Below are 24,430 nucleotides of genomic sequence, written 5' to 3'. Positions count from 1 at the left end.
CATTCGATGACACCTCTAAGACAGTGGTTCTTACCCCAGGTTGCATTAACATCAGCCAGAAAGCTTTTAAAAAAATTTCTAGTGCCAGGCCCCTATGGTCAGAGATTGAATTGGTATATATTTTGGAAAGCTTTCCAGATGATTCTTATAGGCATGCGGGGTTGAGAACTACTACGGCCTTAAAGCAGTGTTAAATAATAATGGTGTTAGTGTGCATCCCTGTCTTCTCCATGATTTTAATTAAATATTTTTAGTGTTTTGACATTTAAAATAATTTTTGTTGGTTTTTGATGAATATCCTTAGTTTCCATCTATTCCTATTTTCCTTAAAGTTTTAATTAGGAATGGCTGATTTTAGCATCTATTAATATGCTTATATTTTCTCTTAGTTTTTTGATATAAAGACTCATATTGTGGGCTTCCCTGGTGGCGCAATGGTTAGGAATCTGCCTGCCAATGCAGGGGACACGGGTTCAAGCCCTGGTCCGGGAAGATCCCACATGCCACGGAGCAACTAAGCCCGTGTGCCACAACTACTGAGCCTGCGCTCTAGAGCCCGCAAGCCATAACTACTGAAGCCCGTGCTCCTAAAGCTCGTGCTCTGCGACAAGAGAAGCCTGGGCACCGCAACAAAGAGTAACGCCCACTCGCGGCAACTAGAGAAAGCCCGCGAGCAGCAACAAAGACCCAATGCAGCCAAAAATAAATTAAAAAAAAATTTAATTAAAAAAAAGACTCATATTGCTAGGTTTCTTCATATTGAAGCACTTTCTAATTTTTAATTTCATATCTGAGTCTATTTCCTACTATTTTTTTAGACTTTGCATCTATATTTATAAATGAAATTGAGATTGAGTATTTGTTATTGTTGAAATTAGCTTTGTCTGGTTTTGGTATATAAGTTATGCTGGCCTTGTGGGGAACTGGAGAACCTTATATCTTTCTTCCTACTGCCTGAAATAGTTAAATCCTTGCTACTCAAAGTGGGGTCCATGAACCAACAGCATCTGCCTCCCCTGGGAACTGGTTAGAAATGCAGAGTCTTGGGCCTATCTCAGACCTGATGGATCCAAATTGGCATTTTGACAAGAGCCCCACATCACTTGTGTACACATTCAGTTTGAGAGAAGCAGGTGCAAAGAGCATCAGAGTCATTAGTCCACAAAAGGTTAGATAAAATTCAGCTGTGGGCTTAGGTGGTCTTGGTGCCTTTTTCATGGTGGACAGCTACTCTCCTTTTCAATCTCGTCCATGGCAAATGATCTTGATAGGTTGGTCTATTTTGGTGGCTTCAGTTTTGCGAAGGAATCATCCATTTCCTGTATATTGTTCACATTTACTTGTTGCTGTTGTTTTTTGTTTTTATGACTTACTGTATTTTTTATGTCAATGACTCGTAAGGTTTCTAATGTCATAACATGGGCGTTTTTATCATCCCCAGCTTATAAATAAAGAAGCTGATAAGTTAAAAAACCACTAGGTCCCATTTTGTTATAATATGCTACGGGCAAGACATAACATGGTTTTTCATATTCTGAAGTCTGGACCCCTAGACACTTGTGTTCCATGGCTGGCCATCTTTTTGTTGTTGTTGTTGTTAGTTTCTGCTTTATAAATATAACAAAGTGAATCAGCTATACATATACATATATCCCCATATCTCTTCCCTCTTGCGTCTCCCTCCCTCCCACCCTCCTTATCCCACCCCTCTAGGTGGTCACAAAGCACCGAGCTGATCTCCCTGTGCTATGTGGCTGCTTCCCACTAGCTATCTGTTTTACATTTGGTACTGTATATATGTCCACACTACCACTCTCGTAGTTCCCGTTGTTTTTGGTGTCTGTCCCCAGTGGCTAAGGTTGGTTCAGTGGGTTGTGTAGGCTTCCTGGTGGAGGGGACTAGTGCCTGTGTTCTGGTGAGTGAGGCTGGATCTTGTGTTTTTGGTGGGCGGGACCACGTCCGGTGGTGTGTTTTGGGGTGTCTCTGACCTTATGATTTTCGGTAGCGTCTCTGCTAATGGGTGGGGTTGTGTTCCTGTCTTGCTAGTTGTTTGGCATACGGTGTCCAGCACTGTAGCTTGCTGGTCGTTTAGTGGAGCTGGGTCTTGGCATTGGGATGGAGACCTCTGGGAGATTTTCGCTGTTTGATATTGCGTGCAGCTGGGAAGTCTCTGGTGGACCAGTGTCCTGAACTCGGCTCTCCCACCTCAGAGGCACAGGCCTGACGCCCGGCTGGAGCACCAAGAGCCTGTCATCCACACGGCTCAGAATAAAAGGGAGAAAGAAAGAAAGAAAGAAAAAATAAAGTTATTAAAATAAAAAATATTTATTAAAAATTAATAAAATAGAAAGATGCTGTTTCTTATAGTTCTTTTAATTTCTACTAAATCTGTGTTTTTGTTATCTTTCTTATTCCTCCTCTTGTGAACTTCTGCTGCTTTCTTCTTCCCTTGATCTGCCTTGCAAGGGGGCTTGCAAGACACTATTGCTTGTCTTTTGTAAGTTCCAGCTTTTGCATTTATTTTTCCTTTGAACTATTTTGGGGGAGGGGTATTTGTTCACTGTTAGAGCTTTTACTTGTACTAATATTCTCTTCTAATTTCTGTTCATTATTTTGCTGTTCTTTTTCTAATTTTTTTAAGATTCGTATAGGTCTTTCATTTCTAGACATTTTAAAAAATGAAGGGGCTTCCCTGGTAGTGCAGTGGTTAAGAATCCACCTGCCAATGCAGGGGACAGGAATTCGAGCCTTGGTCCAGGAAGATCCCACATGCTGTAGAGCAACTAAGCCCACGTGCCACAACTACTGAGCCTGTGCTCTACAGCCTGTGAGCCACAACTACTGAGCCTGCGTGCTGCAGCTACTGAAGCCCGCGTGCCTAGAGCCCGTGCTCCGCAACAAGAGAAGCCACTGCAGTGAGGAGCCCGCGCACCGCAAGGAAGAGCAGCCCCTGCTCGCCACAACTAGAAAAAAGCCAGTGCGCAGCAACGAAGAGCTAATGCAGCCAAAAATAAATAAATAAATAATTTTAAATAAAACAATGAAGATATTTAAGGCAATAAATTTTCCTCTAAGCCCTGCTTTCACTGTGTCCTGTAAGTTTCAGTATGAAATGTTCCCTTTTTCATTAGTTTCTAGGCAGTAATTCCCCTTTTAATTTCCTCTTTAAGGGGTTTCTAGTGGAATGTTTCTTTCCACATTTAAAATAGTTCATAGTTTTAAATGTCACTCTTTCATTATTTCTTACAGATTTAGTAAGATTTTCTTCATCGCCATGTCCCTGACCTATTTCTGTAAATGTTTCATGTACATACAAACAAAATGTATTTTTCCATTTGAAGAATGCCAGGCTGTCTATGTATTTGTTACCCCAGTTTAGTAGTTGCAGCAATCATTTCATCTATGCTTCTACTAACTTTTTCCTTATTAGATGTATATAGTTCTGAAAGAGGTGAATTGAAGCATCCCACTAACACTGCATTTTTATTCTATTTGCATTTATGTAGTTTGGTTTCTTTGCCTTGTGATTTTAGCATCTATGTTATTTAATGCACATAAGTTTATAAAGACAATATGTTCTTAAAAAAATTTTTTTTTATTTTTGGCTGTGTTGGGTGTTTGTTGCTGCACGTGGGCTTTCTCTAGTTGTGGTGAGCAGGGGCTCGTTGCAGTGTGTGGGCTTCTCGTTGCGGTGGCTTCTCTTGTTGCGGAGCACTGGCTCTGGGCGCATGGGCTTCAGTGGCACGCAGGCTCAGTAGTTGTGGCTCGCGGGCTGTAGAGCACAGGCTCAGTAGGTGTGGTGCATGGTCTTAGTTGCTCCGCGGCATGTGGGATTTTCCCAGACCAGGGCTCGCACCCATGTCCCCCGCATTGGCAGGTGGATTCTTAACCACTGTGCGACCAGGGAAACCCTAAAGATGATATGTTCTTAATTGTGTATTTTTATCATACACAGTGTTCCTTTTTGATCCTGTTTAGTGTTTGAGCCTTAATTTTCTCCTTACCTCTGGTATTCCTGTTTTCTTCTCCTTTTTTTTTCTTTCTTTTTTGTCTGGGTTGGGTCTTTGTTGCTGCATGGGGGCATTCTCATCCTCCTTTCTTCTTTTTTTTTGAATTTTATTTTATTTTTTTATACAGCGGGTTCTTATTAGTCATCCATTTTATACACATCAGTGTATCCATGTCAATCCCAATCTCCCAATTCATCCCACCACCACCACCCCCCACGGCTTTCCCCCCTTGGTGTCCACTCATTTGTTCTTTACATCTGTGTCTCTATTTCTGCCCTGCAAACCAGTTCATCTGTACCATTTTTCTAGGTTCCGTGTATATGTGTTAATATGCAATATTTGTTTTTCTCTTTCTGACTTACTTCACTCTGTATGACAGTCTCTTGATTCATCCACGTCTCTACAAATGACTCAATTTCGTTCCTTTTTATGGCTGAGTAATATTCCACTGTATATATGTACCACATCTTCTTTATCCATTCGTCTGTCAATGGGCATTAAGGTTTCTTCCATGTCTTGGCTATTGTAAATAGTGCCACAATAAACATTGGGGTGCATGTGTCTTTTTGAATTATGGTTTTCTCTGGGTATATGCCCAGTAGTGGGATTGCTGGGTCATATGGCAATTCTATTTTTAGTTGTTTAAGCAACCTCCATACTGTTCTCCATAGTGGCTGTATCAATTTACATTCCCACCAACACTGCAAGAGGGTTCCCTTTTCTCCTCACCCTCTCGAGCATTTGTAGATTTTCTGATGATGCCCATTCTAACTGGTGTGAGGTGATACCTCATTGTAGTTTTGATTTCCATTTTTCTAATAACTAGTGATGGTGAGCAGCTTTTCATGTGCTTTTTGGCCATCCTCTTTGGAGAAATGTCTATTTAGGTCTTCTGCCCATTTTCGGATTGCGTTGTTTGTTTCTTTAATTTTGAGCTGCATGAGCTGTTTATATATTTTGGAGATTAATCCTTTGTCCATTTATTTGTTTGCAAGTATTTTCTCCCATTCTGAGGGTTGTCTTTTCGTCGTGTTTCTAGTTTCCTTTGCTTTGCAAAAGCTTTTAAGTTTCATTAGGTCCCATTTGTTTATTTTTGTTTTTATTTCCATTACTCTAGGAGGTGGATCAAAAAAGATCTTGCTGTGATTTATGTCAAAGAGTGTTCTTGCTTTGTTTTCCTCTAAGAGTTTTATAGTATCCAGTCTTACATTTAGGTCTCAAATCCATTTTGAGTTTATTTTTGTGTATAGTGTTAGGGAGTGTTCTAATTTCATCCTTTTACATATAACTGTCCGGTTTTCCCAGCACCACTTATTGAAGAGACTTTTCTCCATTGTATATCCTTGCCTCCTTTGTCATAGATTAGTTAACCATAGATGTATGGGCATGTATGTATCTCTGGGCTTTCTATCCTGTTCCAGTGATCTATATTTCTGATTTTGTCCCAGTACCATATTGTCTTGATTACTGTAGCTTTGTCATATAGTCTGAAGTCAGGGAGTCTGATTCCTCCAGCTCTGTTTTTTTCCCCTCAAGACTGCTTTGGCTACTCTGGGTCTTTTGTGTCTCCATACAAATTTTAAGATTTTTTGTTCTACTCCTGGAGAAAATGCCATTGGTAATTTGATAGGGATTGCATTCAATCTGTAGATTGCTTTGGGTAGTGTAGTCATTTTCACAATATTGATTCTTCCAATATAAGAACATGGTATATCTCTCCATCTGTTGGTATCATCTTTAATTTCTTTCATCAGTGTCTTATAGTTTTCTGCATATAGGTCTTTTGTCTCCCTAGGAAGGTTTATTCCTCGGTATTTTATTCTTTTTGTTGCAATGGTAAATGGGAGTGTTTGCTTAGTTTCTCTTTCAGATTTTTCATCATTAGGGTATAGGAATGTAAGAGATTTCTGTGCATTAATTTTGTATCCTGCAACTTTACCAAATTCATTGATTAGCTCTAGTAGTTTTCTGGTGGCATTTTTAGGATTCTCTATGTATAGTATCATGTCATCTGCAGACAGTGACAGTTTTACTTCTTCTTTTCCAATTGAGGAAATGCTCTGTTTTTCACCATTGAGAATGATGTTTGCTGTGGGTTTGTCGTATATGGCCTCTATTATATTGAGGCAGGTTTCCTCTATGCCCACCTTCTGGAGAGTTTTTATCATAAACGGGTGTTGAATTTTGTCAGAAGCTTTTTCTCCGTCTGTTGAGATGATCATATGGTTTTTATTCTTCAATTTGTTAATATGGTATATCACTTTGATTGATTTGCTTATATTGAAGAATCCTTGCATCCCTGGGATAAATCCCACTTGATCATGGTGTATGATCCTTTTAATGTGTTGTTGGATTCTGTTTGCTAGTATTTTGTTGAGGATTTTTGCATCTATATTCATCAGTGATATTGGTCTGTAATTTTCTTTTTTTTTAGTATCTTTGTCTGGTTTTGGTATCAGGGTGAGGGTGGCCTCATAGAATGAGTTTGGGAGTGTTCCTTCCTCTGCAGTTTTGGATGAGTTTGAGAAGGATGGGTGTTAGCGCTTCTCTAAATGTTTGATAGGATTCACATGTGAAGCCCTCTGGGCCTGGACTTTTGTTTTTTGGAAGATCTTTAATCACAGTTTCAATTTCATTACTTGTGATTGGTCTGGTCATATTTTGTATTTCTTCCTGGTTCAGTCTTGGAAGGTTATACCTTTCTAAGAATTTGTCCATTTCTTCCAGGTTGTCCATTTTATTGGCATAGAGTTGCTTGTAGTAGTCTCTTAGGGTGCTTTGTATTTCTGTGGTGTCTGTTGTAACTTCTCCTTTTTCATTTGTAATTTTATTGATTTGAGTCCTCTCCCTCTTTTTCTTGATGAGTCTGGCTAATGGTTTATCAATTTTGCTTATCTTCTCAAAGAACCAGCTTTTAGTTTTACTGATCTTTGCTTTTGTTTCCTTTGTTTCTATTTCATTTATTTCTGCTCTGATCTTTGTGATTTCTTCCCTTCTGCTAAGTTTGTTTTGTTCTTCTTTCTCTAGTTCCTTTAGTGTAAGGTTAGATTGTTTATTTGAGATTTTTCTTGTTTCTTGAGGTAGGCTTGTATAGCTATAAACTTCCCTCTTAGCACTGCTTTTGCTGCATCCCATAGGTTTTGGATTGTCGTGTTTTCATTGTCATTTGTCTGTAGGTATTTTTTGATTTCCTCTTTGATTTCTTCAGTGATCTCTTGATTATTTAGTAACGTATTGTTTTTAGCCTCCATGTGTTTGTGTTTCTTACGTTTTTTTCCTGGTAATTCATTTCTAATCTCATAACGTTGTGGTCAGAAAAGATGCTTGATATGATGTCAGTTTTCTTAAATTTATTGAGGCTTGATTTGTGACTCAAGATGTGATCTATCCTGGAGAATGTTCCATGCGCACTTGAGAAGAAAGTGTAATCTGCTCTTTTTGGATGGAATGTCCTATATATATCAATTAAATCCATCTGGTCTATTGTGTCATTTAAAGCTTGTGTTTCCTTATTAATTTTCTGTTTGGTTGATCTGTCCATTGGTGTGAGGTGTTAAAGTCCCCTACTATTACTGTGTTACTGTCGATTTCCTCTTTTACAGCTGTTAGCATTTGCCTTATGCATCGAGGTGCTCCTATGTTGGATGCATATATATTTATAATTGTTATATCTTTTTCTTGGATTGATCCCTTGATCATTACATAGTGTCCTTCCTTGTCTCTTGTAACATTCTTTATTTTAAAGTCTATTTTATCTGATAGGAGTATTGCTACTCCAGCTTTCTTTTGATTTCCATTTGCATGGAATATCTTTTTCCATCCCCTCACTTTCAGTCTGAATGTGTCCCTAGGTCTGAAGTGGGTCTCTTGTAGACAGCATATATATGGGTCTTGTTTTTGTATCCATTCAGCAAGCCTGTGTCCTTTGGTTGGAGCATTTAATCCATTCACATTTAAGGTAATTATGGATATGTGTGTTCCTATGACCATTTTCTTAATTGTTTTAGGTTTGTTTTTGTAGGTCCGTTTCTTCTCTTGTGTTTCCCACTTAGTGAAGTTCCTTTAGCATTTGTTGTAGAGCTGGTTTGGTGGTGCTGAATTCTCCTTGCTTTTGCTTGTCTGTAAAGCTTTTGATTTCTCCATCAAATCTGAATGAGATCCTTGCTGGGTAGAGTAATCTTGGTTGTAGGTTCTTCCCTTTCATCACTTTATGTATATCATGCCACTCCCTTCTGGCTTGTAGAGCTTCTGCTGAGAAATCAGCTGTTAACCTTATGGGAGTTCCCTTGTATGTTATTTGTTGTTTTTCCCTTGCTGCTTTCAGTCATTTTTCTTTGTCTTTAATTTTTGCCAGTTTGATTACTATGTGTCTCGGCGTGTTTCTCCTTGGGTTTATCCTGTATGGGACTCTCTGCGCTTCCTGGACTTGGGTGGCTATTTCCTTTCCCATGTTAGGGAAGTTTTTGACTATAATCTCTTCAAATATTTTTTCTGGTCCTTTCTCTCTCTCTCTTCGCCTTCTGGGACCCCTATAATGCAAATGTTGTTGCATTTAATGTTGTCCCAGTTGTCTCTTAGGCTGTCCTCATTTCTTTTCATTCTGTTTTCTTTATTCTGTTCCTCAGCAGTGAATTCCACCATTCTGTCTTCCAAGTCACTTATCCGTTCTTCTGCCTCAGTTATTCTGCTATTGATTCCTTCTAGTGTAGTTTTCATTTCAGTTATTGTATTGTTCATCTCTGTTTGTTTGTTCTGTAATACTTCTAGGTCTTTGTTAAACATTTCTTGCATCTTCTCACTCTTTGCCTCCATTTTTTTCCCGAGGTCCTGGATCATCTTCACTATCATTATTCTGAATTCTTTTTCTGGAAGGTTGCCTATCTCCACTTCATTTAGTTGTTTTTCTGGGGTTTTGTCTTGTTCCTTCATGTGGTACATAGCCCTCTGCCTTTTCATCTTGTCTATCTTTCTGTGAACATGGTTTTTGTTCCACAGGCTGCAGGATTGTAGTTCTCCTTGCTTCTGCTGTCTGCCCTCTGGTGGGTGAGGCTATCTAAGAGGCTTGTGCAGGTTTCCTGGTGGGAGGGACTGGTGATGGGTAGAGCTGGCTGTTGCTTTGGTGGGCAGAGCTCAGTAAAACTTTAATCCGCCTGTCTGCTGATGAATGGTGCTGGTTTCCCTCCCTGTTGGTTGTTTGGCCTGAGGCGACCCAACACTGGAGCCTACCCCGGCTCTTTGGTGGGGCTAAGGGCGGACTCTTGGAGAGCTCACTCCAAGGAGTACTTCCCAGGACTTCTGCTGCCAGTGTCCTTGTTCTCAGGGTGAGACACAGCCACCCCACACCTCTGCAGGAGACCCTCCAACACTAGCAGGTAGGTCTGGTTCAGTCTCCTATGGGATCACTGCTCCTTCCCCTGGGTCCTGATGCACACACTACTTTGTGTGTGCCTTCCAAGAATGGGGTCTCTGTTTCCCCCAGTCCTGTCGAAGTCCTGCAATCAAATCCCGCTAGCCTTCCAAGTCTGATTCTCTAGGAATTCCTCCTCCCATTGCCAGAGCTGCTGATTGTGAAGTCTGACGTGGGGCTCAGAACCTTCACTCCAGTGGGTGGACTTCTGTGGTATAAATGTTCTCCAGTTTGTGAGTCACCCACCCAGCAGTTATGGGATTTGATCTTATTGTGATAGCACCCCTCATACTGTCTCATTGTGGCTTCTCCTTTGTCTTTGGATGTGGAGTATCTTTTTCAGTGAGTTCCAGTGTCTTCCTGTCGATGATTGTTCAGCAGTTAGTTGTGATTCTGGTGTTCTCTCAAGAGGGAGTGAGAGCATGTCCGTCTACTCTGCCATCTTGAACCAATCTCGTGATTTATTACTCTCTTACTCATGGAAATTGTTACTAAAATTTAAGAGCTTTCAAGACAAGAAATTAAGTGGGAGTTCCCTGGTGGCCTAGTGGTTAGGATTCCGGGCTTTCAGTCCTGTGACCCAGATTGAGTCCTTGGTTGGGGAACTGAGATCCCTCAAGTGCACGGCGCAGCCTTGGGTCCTTGGGTTGTAGATAGGCACTTTTCCACTGTGTGCTCCAATGACCTTCTTTTTAAGTGCATGGGGCTGGCGAGCAGGGAGGTAAAAGGACGGTGGAAAGCCTGCTTTCTTCTTGTTGGCATTTTTTCTGATATCTTTTTGGCATCTTATTTTCGGTCTTTGTCAGTTTGTTTTTCCTCTAAGCAGCATACACCTGGATTTTTTTTTAATTTTTATTATTATTATTATTTTTTGCGGTACGTGGGCCTCTCACTCTTGTGGCCTCTCCCGTTGCGGAGCACAGGCTCTGGACGCGCAGGCTCAGTGGCCATGGCTCACGGGCCCAGCCGCTCCACGGCATGTGGGATCCTCCCGGACCGGGGCACGAACCCGTGTCCCCTGCATCGGCAGGCGGACCCCCAACCACTGTGCCACCAGGGAAGCCCCTGGATTTTTATTTTTAACTTTGACAGTCTTTGTATTTTATTGGGTGAATTCAGTTTAATCAACTTTGCTGAATTGACCGATAGACTCAATTTAACTTTACTCATCTTGCTCTGTGTTTATTTATTAAATTGTTGTTTTATTCATTTTTTCTAGTTTAAGTTGCCATTCATTACATTTTCCCCCTTATTGGGCTTCCCTGGTGGCGCAGTGGTTGAGAGTCTGCCTGCCGGTGCAGGGGACACGGGTTCGTGCCCCGGTGCGGGAGGATTCCACGTGCCGCGGAGCGGCTGGGCCTGTGAGCCATGGCCGCTGAGCCTGCGCGTCCGGAGCCTGTGCTCCACAACGGGAGAGGCCACAACAGTGAGAGGCCCGTGTACCGCAAAAACAAGCAAACAAACAAACATTTTCCTTCTTATTGATACCTACTATGAGTAAATCGACTTCTAATGGAACCTAAAGTTGTATAGGTTTTGTTTTATTTTTAAGCCTTTCACAGAGTTTGAAGTGACAAAGGAGCAGAGATAAATTCATGGAATTGAAAATCAAAATGATGTCCCTTTGACTCTAGTCCAAGTGGTCTTTCCACAATACCAGAGATTTAGAGCAAAGCCAAGAATTTGTAAGTAAATAAACATGGCTCATGCTCAAGTCAGCTGAGGGTCAGGGTCTGTCCCTCTCTCTTGGGGTACATCTGTGAGGTATGTTCATGTCTAATGAGCGAGAACTGAGCATCTCAGGTGGGAAGCGTGGCTCCACAGGCTTGGTATGGCTAGAACTGCAGGCCTGTTGGCTGTGTACTCCAGGAGGACCCTTAGGAAGGCCCTGGATTTCCTGCCCTTCTAGAATGAGTCTTTACCACTAGAGAGGCACTCCCTTAGACTCTGAGCATCTTAGGACAGGGGCAGAGCTTTGGGCTCTGTGTCTAGAGGTCTAGAAAGGTGCCATTCTGGGGGCCCCTATGGCTTTTGGGGCTGTCACCAAGGGAAGAGGGCCCCAAGTTATCAGAGTGGGTAGTCTCTGCCTTGGGCATAGGCTCGAGGCCCTGTTCCCAGCATCAGCAATTAGGTCCCTTCCTCTTCCACACTGCTGCCTCCTTGGGTCCTTACCCAGCCATTATCCTGGGTGGCTTAGACTGCCATGGGATCAGAGCACACGGCTCTCCTCCTGGGGTCTCTGGACCTCTTGGGAGGGCAGTCATCTTAACAGGAGTCCATGAGATGTTGTCATTTTATAAAGCCTTCCAGAGACTGTTCATGGAGCTCTGATAAGTCATCTTGGGCCAATAAAAATGTCACGTTTCTTTGCTTTTGGCAGGAATCCCAGCTCCTCATCTTGGGCACAGCATTTATCCCCTGCACAGAAACTTCATTTGGCCATTATGTTGGTCTCCAATTAATAAATTACAGAAGAAAAAATTAACTTATTACTTGCAGCATGGTAGATAAAATCTTTCAAAGCAGAGGGAACATGGGGTGATAGTAAAAAGACCCCCATTGGAAAAAGTTGGGGATCCCTGAGGCCACTTACATGTTGGGTCTGAGTAGATGAAATAGCTCTTCATTCAAAAGCTCCCAGGGAATCCACAGTCAGAGCGGGGCCCCTGCTCCCCCTGCCACTAGCCCCCTGCGTTTGGTGTGAGGGTCCAAATGAGGTGACAGTGTTGGAACTTGCTGTAGCCTGAACGTGTGCTGAGTGATGAGGGTGGTTGCCTCGTGGTTGTGGGGACTCTGCCTACACAGCCTGGTGTGGCTCAAAGTGGCAGGTGGTCCCTCTTCACCTGCCTGCACTGCAAGTCTCCCAAGGTGTGAAACCTGCTTCCCTCTCCAGTTGTGTCAGTGCAGCAGGGCCCCTCAGGGAACACATGGAAGAGCACTGGATGGGGAGTCAGAAGATGACTGCCGCACTGGGTTGCTAACGTGCGTGACATGCATTTCCCCACCTGCAACCAACTTGACCGGACAGGTTGCAGGGGAAGGCCCTGTGGCTCCCACAGCCTGTGAATCCTACCTCTGCCAGGTCTCTGGCCTGTGGCTGTCTGTAAAGCACGTGTGGCCCTGCTCCCCCAGTGCCCGGCAGTGCCACCGAGGGTCCGCTGCTGGGGGGCGTGGTGGCGGTGATGGTGATGAAAGCTCACACGTTAGCATTTCCTCTGAGCCAAGTGCTAAGTACTTCACGCATATTAACTCAGTAATCGTCGCAGCCACCCTAGAGGTAAATATTATTATCATCACTCCTATTTCATGGACACAGAGGGATGAAGCCAGTTGCCCCGGGTCATGCAGCTGGTAAGTGGTCTGTGGAGACGGCTGTGAGGCAGTGAGCGTGTGTGTGCTCACTGGGCCGCGCTGTCTGGAGGCTGAGTTAACCAAAAACTGCACAAGAACCTGGCAAGTTCATTTTAACCTGGAGTTTCAACCTCTTGCCTCTCACGGAATTTCACTTAAAAAAAAAAAAAATTGAGATGCTAGCATTCGTCGAAATGGCCAGATTTCCCCACCTTTTCTTTCCTGGTGGCCCCGGGGCATCCACCTCTGGCGCTGGTGAGCTGATTCCCTTGGTACCCGCCAGGCGCCCACCCTGCTCTGCTTCCTGGCTGCCCAGCTGGACCCTTAGCCACCATAGGCTTGAGGCTTTCCCCCAAAGAGGGAGAATCAGTGCGGGGCGGGGGAGGGGAGAGGAGCAAGGGATCCTGAGCCAAAGCATAAAGACCCCAAATAAACCTAATATAAATGGGAATTCTGAGGCTGTGTGATGCACTTCACCACCATGACTCATGCTCTGCTAAGGTTTCCGCGAACAATATGTTCAGTCTGATTTAATTTTAGCCTTGCTTCGCGGCTGCCTCGGTGAGCCTCCGGAGCACACCCCATCCCTCCCTACCGTGGTGCTCCACAAGCTGAAATGCCTCTGGGGGGGAGTGGCAGAGGGCACTGGAAATGGTTTGCCGCGGGTGCCATTGGTTACATCAGGCGCGGCGGGCGGCTCTCTAGGGGACGTGGGCAAGGAGGGCGCCTCCTCCACCAAGCCCGCAAAGCTTTGTGCGGTGTCTGCGTCTCGGGCTTCCCCTTTGTGCAGAGGCTGGAGTTGAGATGCACGAGCATCGGAGCGGGAGTGTCTGGAGTGATGGATGGAGGGGGAGAAACAGCATTTAGTCAGGGCTCCCTCGCGCCGAGGTGGAGGGAAACCGAGGCTGCCTCCCGGCTGGCTCGTGCGGGCGCCGGAGCTTCTGCGTTGGAAGGGGATCGCTTCACACATGTGGGGATGAGCCCACAGTTACATCCTTGATCGCAGACAAAACCAGTAGCTCCCCTCCCCTGCAAAGCGGGAAAGCATTAGTGTGCATTTCAGCTGCACATGGTGCATTTGCCTCCACTGCCTGGCATTCTGCGTAATTCACACCACCTGGCCTCTGTTTCTTGAGTCACCAATGGTGGCAGAGGGCGGCCTGATACCGCGGGCTTCAGGGTTGCCAGACAAAATACAGGGCACCCAGTTAAATTTGAATTCCAGATGACAAACAGTTTTTTAGTATAAGCATGTCCCAGATATTAGCCGGGACATGCGTGAACTAAAAATTGACTCTGTTTACATGGAGTTCAAATTTAACTGGCCATTCTGTGCTTTTATTTGCTGACTTTAGCAACCCTACCTGGCCTTTGAAGTCACACAACTTCTGCCCGTCTGTCCTTCTGCCAGGAGCAGAAGGGGCTCTGAAACGCTGGGGGAAAAAATGACTTGAGTATTTGGAGCTTCTGTTTCTCCTGCAGAATGAGAGTAAGTGCGGCCACGATGGCACAGGTGAAAGAGAATGCAGCCGAGCGCCTGGCACACGAGGCAGAGGCAAGCTGCAGTGGCCGCCCACATCCCGCTCAGCGGTGCAGCCCTCCCCCTCTCCATCACTAAGTACTCACAGCTACACTACTTTCCCCTGAATTGCCCTAGGTTGATGGAGACCCTCTCTAGGAGGTCATAACCCGCCACCCTCAGGCACCTGCAGCAGCCAGTGGCCCTTGAGTTTGAGAGACACCTGAATGATGTTTCCAAGGTCTCTGTGGCCTGTCACCTGGTCCTTTTGCCTTCAGGCTAACCGTGCCATCTCAGCAGTCCTCTCCTCTTTGGTTAGTTTTGTATCAGGGAGGGTCAAGACATAATCCTCAACGTTTGCTGGTTCCTGTCAGAATGAAGAGCTGACCTCAGCTGTTCTAAGTTCCACCCTACAGCGGCTCACTTTCCCTGGCTCCCTGTCTCCTCCACATGGCACGAGAGGTGTCAGCTGCCGGGGCTGAGCTGGGGGAAGCTAAGAAGCAGACCCACAGCAGTGGCCCAGGCGAAGACCCCCGCTCAGCTGTGTTAGCTCTGTCTGTCCCCTAGATTGTGGGGAAGAATAATGATGACGATTGCCAACTGAATAGCTTTTCTGCCTCTTTCTCTTCTCCACTCAACCTACTCTTCATCACTGGTCCAGCATGGCCTGCTCCTATTTATTTAGTTATTTAGCTCGCTATTTTAATTTTTTTAATTTTTTAAATAAATTTATTTATTTTTGGCTGCCTTGGGTCTTCGTTGCTGTGCACAGGCTTTCTCTAGTTGCGGCGAGCGGGGGCTACTCTTTGTTGCGGTGTGCGGGCCTCTCATTGTGGTGGCTTCTCTTGTTGTGGAGCACGGGCTCTAGGCACGCAGGATTCAGTAGTTATGGCACGCAGGCTCAGTAGTTCTGGCGCACGGGCTTAGTGCTCCACGGCGTGTGGGATCTTCCCGGACGAGGGCTCGAACCCGTGTCCCCTGCATTGGCAGGCGCATTCTTAACCACTGCGCCACCAGGGAAATCCTTAGCTTGCTACTTTTAACAATAAGCACATGCAAACCCACTACCCCAAACAAAAGTCAGAACCCTGACACTAACTTCAGCCTGGTCACATGGTCCTTACCCCATCTCATGCCTGTCTCACCAGCCAACAGAATCTTGTTAAAGAAGGCTGTGTGCCTTGTTCTTCTCTCCCTTGCTTTTCTGTGGTTTCATATGCATCTGTATATGTTCCTAAAATGTGTGTGTGTGTTTAATTTTATAAGAAGGGTGTCATGCTGTTTGTAATCTTTTTGATCATCCTGCTGTATTGCTAAGATTCATCCATGTTGTTGCATCTCACAGTGCTCCATTCTTTCTGAATCCCTCAGAAAATCTGGCCAGGTGAAGATATTCCCGCCCGCAGACAGGTGACGCCCTTGCAGGCATTTGCTGTCGTGAATAGTGTGCCACAAGCATCACCGACACTTCTTGTCTCACTTTGAAAATTGCTGCCATATTGTTGAATTTGCTAGTATTCTTTTATTATCTTTTTATTAACATCTAGTTCTTCTGTAGTCATGTCCCCCTTTTCATTCATAATACTTTTTGTTTCTTCTGTTTTCTTGAGCAAACTTGATGAAGGTTTACCTATTTTGTTACTTTTCCTAAAAAGGTCACCTTAGGCTTTGTTGATCTCTTTTGTATCTTTGTTTTCTATTTCAATGATCTGTGCTTATTTTATTATCTTTGTTGTTCCTTCTCTAATTTCTTAAAGTGGAAACCTAGCTCATCAATCTTGAGGTTGTCAACTTTTCTAATACAAGTATTTAAGGTTATAAATTTCGCTCAAAGCGTCGTTTTTTCTGTATGTCACAAGATTTGATATGCACCAGTTTCATTTTCATTCACCTCTGGAGATTTTAAAAAGTTTCATGTGAATTCCTCTTTAGCCTGTGAGTTACTTAGCAATTTTTAAAACATTTGTAAATGTCTCGGGGTTATTTACATTTTTGAAGGTCAAGGATTGTGGTCTGCGTATTTCTTTCTTTATTGAAGTATACTTGATTTACAATATTATATTAGTTTCAGGTGTGCAACATAGTGATTCAATACTTTTATAGAATATAGTCCATTTATAGTTATTATAAAATATTGGCTATATTTCCTGTGCTGTACAATATATCCCTGTAGCTTATTTATTTTTATATGTAGTAGTTGGTGCCTCTTAATTCCTTACCCCATCTGTCCTTCCCCCTTCCCTCTCCCCACTAGTAACCACTAATTTCTTCTCTATAGTTGTGAGTCTGTTTGGTTTTTTTTAATATACATTTTATTTTTTAGATTCCATATATAAGTGATAACAGAGTATTTGTCTCTGACTTATTTCACTGAGCATAATGCTCTCTATGTCCATCCATGTTGTTGCAAACAGCAGAATTTCATTCTTTTTGTGGCTGAGAAGTATTCCATTGTGTATACATATACCACACCTTCTTATCCATTCATCTTTTGATGGACAGGTTGCTTCCGTATCTTGGCAATTGTAAATAATGCTTCTGTGAACGTTGGGGTACATGTATCTTTTTGAATTAATTTTTCATTTTCTTTGGATATATACCCAGGAGTGGGATGGGGCATGGGATGGGGTGGGGACCACATGACCAGGATCGTAGGGTGGTTCTATTTTTAGTTATTTTGAGGAACATCCATACTGTTTTCCACAGTGGCTGCACCAACTTAACCTGCCCATCAACAGTGTACCAGGGGTCCCTTTTCTCCATATCCTCACCAACATTTGTTATTTGTGTGCTTTTTTTAAATTTTTAATTTTATATTGGAGTATAGTTGATTTACGATGTTGTGTTAGTTTCAGGTATATGGCAAAGTGATTCAGTTATACATATACATATATCTATTCTTTTTCAGATTCTTTTCCCATATAGGTTATTACAGAGTATTGAGTAGAGTTCCCTGTATTTGTGTTCTTTTTGATGATAGCCATTCTCACAGGTGTGAAGTGATATCTCATTGTGGTTTTGATTTCTATTTCTCTGATGATTAGGGATGCTGAGCATCTTTTCATGTGCCTTTTGGCCATCTGTGTGTCTTCCTTGGAAAAATGTCTATTCAGACCTTCTGCCCATTTTTTGATTGGGTTGTTTTTCTGATATTCAGTTGTATGAGCTGTTTATATATTTTGGATATTAACCTCTTACTGGTCATATCATTTGCAAATGTTTTCTCTCATTCAGTAGGTTGTCTTATTTTGTTGATGGTTTCACTTGCTGTGCAAAAGCTTTTAAGTTTAATTAGGTCCCATTTATTTGTTTTTGCTTTTGTTTCTTTTGCCTTAGGAGACAGATCCAAAAAGATACTGAAACAATTTATGTCAGAGTGTTCTCTGTTTTCTTCTAGGAGTTTTATGGTTTCTGGTCTTACATTTAGGTCTTTAATACACTTTGAGTGCATTTTTGTACATGGTGTGAGAAAATGTTCGAATTTCTTTCTTTTACATGATGCTGTCCGGTTTTCCCAACACCACTTTTTGAAGAGACTGTCTTTTCTGCACTGTATATTCTTGCCTCCTTTGTCCTAGATTAATCGACTATAGGTGTGTAGGTTTATTTCTGGGCTTTCTATTCTGTTCCATTGACCTATGTGTCCGTTTTTGTGCCAGTATCATACTGTTTTGATGACTGTAGTTTTGAGTATAGTCTTAAGTCAGGGAGTGTGATTCCTCCAGCTTTGCTCTTTGTAAAAAAATTTTTTTCTTTATGGCTTAGTATATAATCAAAATTTTACTGTTACACGTGTGCATGGAGAACCCAGAGTGTATTCTCAAAATGTTGCGTTGACTTGTCTATCTGTCCATTCGATCAAGGTTAATTGTGTCATTCAGGTCTTCTACGTCCTTGATGATATTTTGTTCTGCCTAACTTGTTAGTAGTCAAGATATATGTTGAAATCTCTCACTAGGAAGATGGATTCATTGGTTTCTTCTTGTAGTTCTATCAATGGTTCCTTCATATATTTTGGAGTTATTTTGTTGGGTACATATATGTTTAAAATGGAAATCTCTTCTTGGTGAATTTGCTTTTTTATCATCACATAGTCACCTTTTTCATCCTTAATACTGCTTTCTGTCCTGAAGTCTATTTTACCTGACATGAACACAGTGATACCAGCTCTCTTTTGGTTAACATTTGCCTGACATGTCCTCTTTCATCCTTTTCCTTTCAACCTTTCATGTCTGTATGCTTATAAGCAGTACATATCTCTCCATATCAACCTAATTTGCTGACATTTGTCTTTTAACTGGTGAGTCTGGAACATTTAATCATGATTCTCTTGTAGCTTTTTTCTAACACCTTCACCTACATTGTGGCTTGTCTCATCTTGTCTATGTTTCTCTGCTTTAATCCACCATGTAGGAAGGTCGGAAGGCAGGGGGAGGTGGTTACAGTTATGGCAACAAGTAGAAGCGCCTGAAGTATTTAGTGAGCAACACCTTTCCTACAGCTGCAAAGGGCCCTGGACAAGGCACAGGAAATTTCAAGAAACATGAAAGAGGCCAAGACAATGACCCAGGGGGTTAAGTGTTCAGGATAAGCTCCAGGTTGCCCGTCCAGCAGCCATCCCTCCCCTTCCTTGTTAATAGGACCCCAACTTTGTGTCAGGTATTTGACAGGTGATGTCTCAGAAGGTGGCTCCTTCCCCCAGGGCCACAAATAGTTGTATATTCAAAACAATGGTAGCTCTAAAGCTCTCCTGTTAATCCTTATTGTCTTTGCCAATGATTAGTCTAAAACAGGCATGTGACTCAGTTCTGGCCAATCAGAATTATGGGAAAATCTATTAGAGTGTTTCTGGGGAAGATTTCCCTGCCTGGAATGGGTTGAGGGAGAAAGAGGGAGAGAGAGAGACTCAAGAAGAAAGCCCTGCCCCTCCCTTTCTGGTTGTCTTTTTTTTTTTTTTTTTAATTATTTTTTATTTTATTTTATTTTATTTTTGGCTGTGTTGGGTCTTCGTTTCTGTGCGAGGGCTTTCTCTAGTTGTGGCGAGCGGGGGCCACTCTTCATCGCGGTGCGCGGGCCTCTCACTATTGCGGGCTCTCTTGTCGGAGCACAGGCTCCAGACACGCAGGCTCAGTAGTTGTGGCTCACGGGCTTAGTTGCTCCGCGGCATGTGGGATCTTCCCATACCAGGGCTCGAACCCATGTCCCCTGCATTGGCAGGCAGATTCTCAACCACTGCGCCACCAGGGAAGCCCTCTGGTTGTCTTTTAAGTGTGTGATGCTTGGTGCTGTGGCAGCTGTCTTGCAACCATGAGAGCAGGAAACAACACATTCTGAGGATGATAGAGAAGGAAGATGGGAAGTGTATGGATCATTCATGACATTACTGAGCCACTGAACCAACCCTGCAACCTCCTGGCTCCAGACTCCTTGTTAAATGAGATGATGATTATCTTTATTGTTTAAGCCACTGATAGCTGGGTAGCCTATGATGTACAGCTGAAAGTATCCTGAGAGATTACTGAAGAATCTATCCACTAGTATCATCCTGCCTTTTAGAGTTCTGGCAAGAGACAGGTCTTCAGAGCACGTGTGCCCCCCCCGCCCCCACCCCCGCCATGGCCTCGGGCAGTGCCATCCCATACTTAAGCAAAAAACATGACGGGAGGGGGTTGAGGGCCTTTTACTGTCCCATCTCCTTTCCCCTTTAGCTCCCCATCATACTCTCTAGCTCAGAGGCTGAGATTCCACAAGTTATTGCTTTCACTGAGGCTAAAACATGACTTATGAAAGGCAAACACCTCTGAAAAGGCTGGGAATGGCCAATGACCATCAAGGTTTCTTTCCTCTAATACTTCAGCAACATGAGTCTCTCAGAGGAAACAGAAGACTGGCTAGAGTGAGGACAGTCGGGGAGAGAAGGCATTTGGGGGCTGTTTTTAAACAGGAATTCATTGAATGTTTGCTAGGTTTCAGGAGTTTTATTCTATCTAATTTTTTCAAAAAAATTCAAACAAACATTTACTTAGCACTTACTGTGGTACCAAGTGATATCCAGGCACCTTAAGAATGAATACATTTAATCCTTGTAACAATCATATGAGATGGAGGTGCTATCACAGGCCCCACTTCACAGCGGGGTTGGACCCCAGGCAGGCAGGCACCAGCTCAGGGGCGGTGCTCTGAACCATTCCCAAGCAAGGCAGCTCTTGTGGTCTCAGCAAAGCAACGCCATGTCCTGCTGGCTCCCTGGCTCTGCCCCTCAGCTGCTGCCTGGCCTGCGCCCATCCCAGATGCTCTCTTCTCCGAGAGCAGCAATACTTCTCCCAAGGAAGGGAGGAGGCTCCAGCCCTCTCTTGTCACGCCAGGCCCTTGGTGACAAGTTCCAAGAGGAAGAAGGAATTCAGAGGTTGAAGATGAAGATAGGGCTTTGAAACTCTTTGCTCCTTCTCCCCAAAGTGCCATCCCCTGCCTCTGTCTGCCCTGCTTTGTCCTTGGTCCACAGCAGAGAGCCCTGCTCAGGGCGGAGAAGAGGGCAGTGACCTTGGCCTCTCTAGAGTGTAACTAGCACCTGAATTGGGCTTAACCCAAGCTTTGCCAGGTTGCAGTACTGATGGACCTTCTTTTAAACAATTTTTTACTCCCATTATCTAATTTTTAATCGTCCTCCAAATCCTTAAATGGAGAGTTCTGATTATCCCCTCTTGACAAACGAGGAAACGCGGCTCAGAGGAAGGACTTGCTGTCCACGGGTATTCAGCTAAAAAGCAGCCTGTCTGGATCCACAGCCCACATTCAAAAGCACCTGGGCTGCCTCCCATGGGGATTGGAGTCTACAGACCTAGGTGGGCGGCGCCGTGGGGGAAGGTGACTACAGCCGCTGTCTACTTAGCCTTTGCCGCGTGCCAGTGGCTTACACGCGTTATCGTGACATTAGTATATATACATTATTATGATTATTATTACACACAGTATCCTGTTAATCTCTGGAACCTCCAGTGAGGACGGTTTATATAATCCCCATCCCATCTCACAGAGGAGAAAACTGAGGCACCTAGAGACTATGTACAATCCAAGGGTGCCCAGCTCCCAGCAGCAATGTGGGGATCTGACTGCTTGCCCGGCTGACCCCAGAGTGCCTGGGGGAGAAAGGGCTGGGGGCCCCGGAAGCGGTCAAAGCCAGGTTCGATGCCTTAAGGCAGCCGCTGCCTCTGCCTCGCTTCCAATTTGTCAGAGGCTCACCATCTGGTCAAGGTCTCTAGGGTGGCAGGGCCCACATTAAAACAGACACTCTGGTTAAGAGCTTTGCAGTTTCCAAAGCACTAACCACATTTCTTCTAAATTGAAATGGACCCTTAGAGCAAGTGGAGCAGGACATGGCCTCCCGGCTTTAGCTGGGGAGCTAAGGGCCACCTAGGGGCCGGCTGAGGGCCACGCTCGGAGCACTGTTAGTCTAGCCCCGAGCTCTGTGCCCACCCGAGGCCTGGCGCCTGCCTGTACGGCGCGTCTGGTTCTTAAGTAGGCTGGAATGCATCCCCTGCAATAGCTGTCTCCGTATCTGCCGTCCAAGTCTTGTGTAATCCAAGAAAATGAGAGGCTGTCTTCTGAGGTAAATTTGTAAATGAAATGCAATATTCTTTGCCCAGATCTAGGTAAACATGGAGACTTGAAACACAGGCTTTAGTCCTGATCTAACGCAGGAGAATTTATGAAATTCACAAGCCTTTTGAGCCTCCGTTTCCCCATCTGTAAAATCCTGGTGCTAAGAATGGTCATCTAACTAAGCAAATGTACGGGGGTGAAAGTGTGTTCTTTTCCAATGTCTGAGGGATGTGCTACTCGACCAGATGTTCAGTTTAAATGTCTGCCGCCTTCCTCTATCTTTCCAACATACCTGGGGCTTACCAGCTGTTAAGACCCGCCAGAGTCTTGCCTATTCCCGAGAGGACTCAGAGCCAATCCTGTTGGCCTCACCTATTCCCACCACCATTCCCCTGACCACGGCCTCCAAGCGGGAGCAGCTCTCTTCCTCCCGATGACTCACTACATTTCTTGCTTGCTTGCTTTCTCCATTGTGCCTTTTTTAGCTTCAGAAAAAGAAATGTGTCAAATTTAAAACTCAGCACAGCGCAGCTATTTAAAGTGCAGAGGAAGCAGCCTTTGAATGGCTTGCAGAATGTGAAGCCTTTAGAGCCTAGAAGGCCTCAGCCACCCCATTCTTCCTCGTGCTTTCTGAGGCCCGACTTGAAAGGCAGCTGGGCTCTTGTGGATGGCAGAGAAGAGGTCTGATGTCCCCTGGGTTGGGGACGGGGAGAAACTTCTTCAGGGGTGGGGACAGCAGGAGACTGCAAGCCTGGGCGGAGCCCTGGGGACCAAGTGCAGCCACTGTTCCCTTTGCGGCCCCTTGCTCTGCACAGGACTTGCAGCCCCGGCACAGGAAGTGTGGCAGGCGGTGGCCGGCCGATGGCTGGGCGCACGCGTGTGTATGTTTGCTTGAAAATGATCTAAGGACGACACGGGGTTTTAGGCCTGAGAGGGAGAGGAGGGTTGAGGGAGGGAACAGGAATAGTTTTCCTCTGTCATTCAGTCATTCGATCACCTCCATTTTCCAGCTCCAGGAGGAGCTTGTCTGCTTCTCAAGTGGGGTGGAAGGAAGTTAAATCACCTTGGGCACTTGCCCCTTTCGTCTCACCCTCCCAGAGACACAGTCTCTCCAAACCTGCTGCAAAATGAACCCTTCTCTCCTCTGCCCCTGCGTCCCTGTGGAGCCGATCTCTGGAAGGGTTGGCATTCCTCTGTCCCAAACCCCCCAGTGATTTGGGACAAAAGCCAAGGTCTACACTCCTCCCCTTGATGGTAGCAGTCTGCACCCTCTGGCCTCCTTCCTGTTCCAAAGACATGTTAGGTGCATTCCTGCCTCGGGGCCTTTGCACTGGTTGTTCCCTCGATCTGGCGCATTTTCCCCTAGTTTCCCCTAAGTTCAGGCCCTCACTTCCTCCAGGTCTCTGATCAAATCCTGCCTTATCAGGGGTCTTGTCTACTCATCCCATATGACAGTCCCCGCTGCCCCCAGGCCTCCCTGCCCTCTTTGTCTGCTTTAATCTTGTCCAGCCTCTTGTCATCCCAACACATTATGTATCTAATTGCTCATTCGTTTACGATCTGGGCCAGGAGAGGAAGGAGGACTTGGGGGTTGGCTTCTCAGCCCTCTTGGCCGAGTTACATGGAGACAGGGAGATGGGCTTGGCCCCGTGCCCTCCCCTGCACCCCACCCCCCACCCCCTCCCCCGCGCTGGGTTCGGACAGCTATAGGCCGAGGTCCAGTACATTCTTGAGAAGCTCCTGCCCCGTCACCCAGAACGTTTTGCAGGTGGGTATCTTACTCATCCGTGACCTGCTCGGGGAGGGAGGCCCATCGCACCCAGGGGAGGGTTTGGGGCTGCCCTTTCTTCTTCCTGTGTCGTCATTGTCGAGAAAACAGAGTGGTCCTGGTGGAGGGCTGGTGAGTTTACTCTGCAGATTCCCCACTGGCCCCGTGCTCAGAGTGGACGCTTTGCTCTGGGCTCTTGATTTGACCCCCCTCCCACGGCTGACCTGCTTATTTTGTCTCTTGCCTTTAGCAGGCGCGCGCTGCTGTGTCCCAGCCTGCTGAGCACAGCGCCAGCCGCAGAAATGTGCTGGCGGCACAAAAGCCGTCTCTGGTCTCAGGGGACCTGGGGACAGAAGCGTGTGTGTGTGTGATCACCGTAGCACATGCCAGCTCGCTGCTTTAGGGGATGAAAAGCCCAGAGACCTTTCTGGAGACTCGGGCTGCAAGGTCAACTCAGGCTCCAGTGCTCTGCACCGCCGGGGCCGCCAAGCCTGGCTTCATCTCCGGCACAGAGACCGCCTCGGCGCCTGCTGGGCCGTTTTTCACTCCAGATGGAGCTCTGTGGTTAATGAGGGGGAGAGCACTTCGGGGGAGCTGCCACGGAGGGAGGGAGGGAGGGAGGGAGGGGAGCGCCAGAGGCTGACTCGCCTCCGCGGCTGGGCTCTCTGGAGCTCAGGAGACAGTGGCTCGGACGCTTGTGAGAATTCAGGGATGGAACCTCGGTGACAGCTGGGGGAATTTATTCACACTGTCAGGACACAGGCTTACACTTCAAA

General features: G+C 45.1%; 1 protein-coding gene across 1 annotated transcript in view; it reads left to right on the top strand.

Moving 5' to 3' along the window:
- Positions 1 to 3,070, top strand: part of PPEF1 (protein phosphatase with EF-hand domain 1) — a 156,913-nt gene extending 153,843 nt beyond the window's left edge. The window contains exons 24-25 of the mRNA XM_030843736.2: positions 2,467 to 2,497; positions 2,642 to 3,070. The gene's annotated coding sequence lies outside the window, so the exon portion shown is untranslated. The remainder of the gene's footprint in view (positions 1 to 2,466; positions 2,498 to 2,641) is intronic.
- The last annotated feature ends 21,360 nt before the right edge of the window (positions 3,071 to 24,430 follow it).

Source organism: Globicephala melas, chromosome X (assembly GCF_963455315.2).
Source record: "Globicephala melas chromosome X, mGloMel1.2, whole genome shotgun sequence".
NCBI lineage: Eukaryota > Metazoa > Chordata > Mammalia > Artiodactyla > Delphinidae > Globicephala > Globicephala melas.
This window is presented reverse-complemented; position numbering and strand designations above follow the sequence as displayed.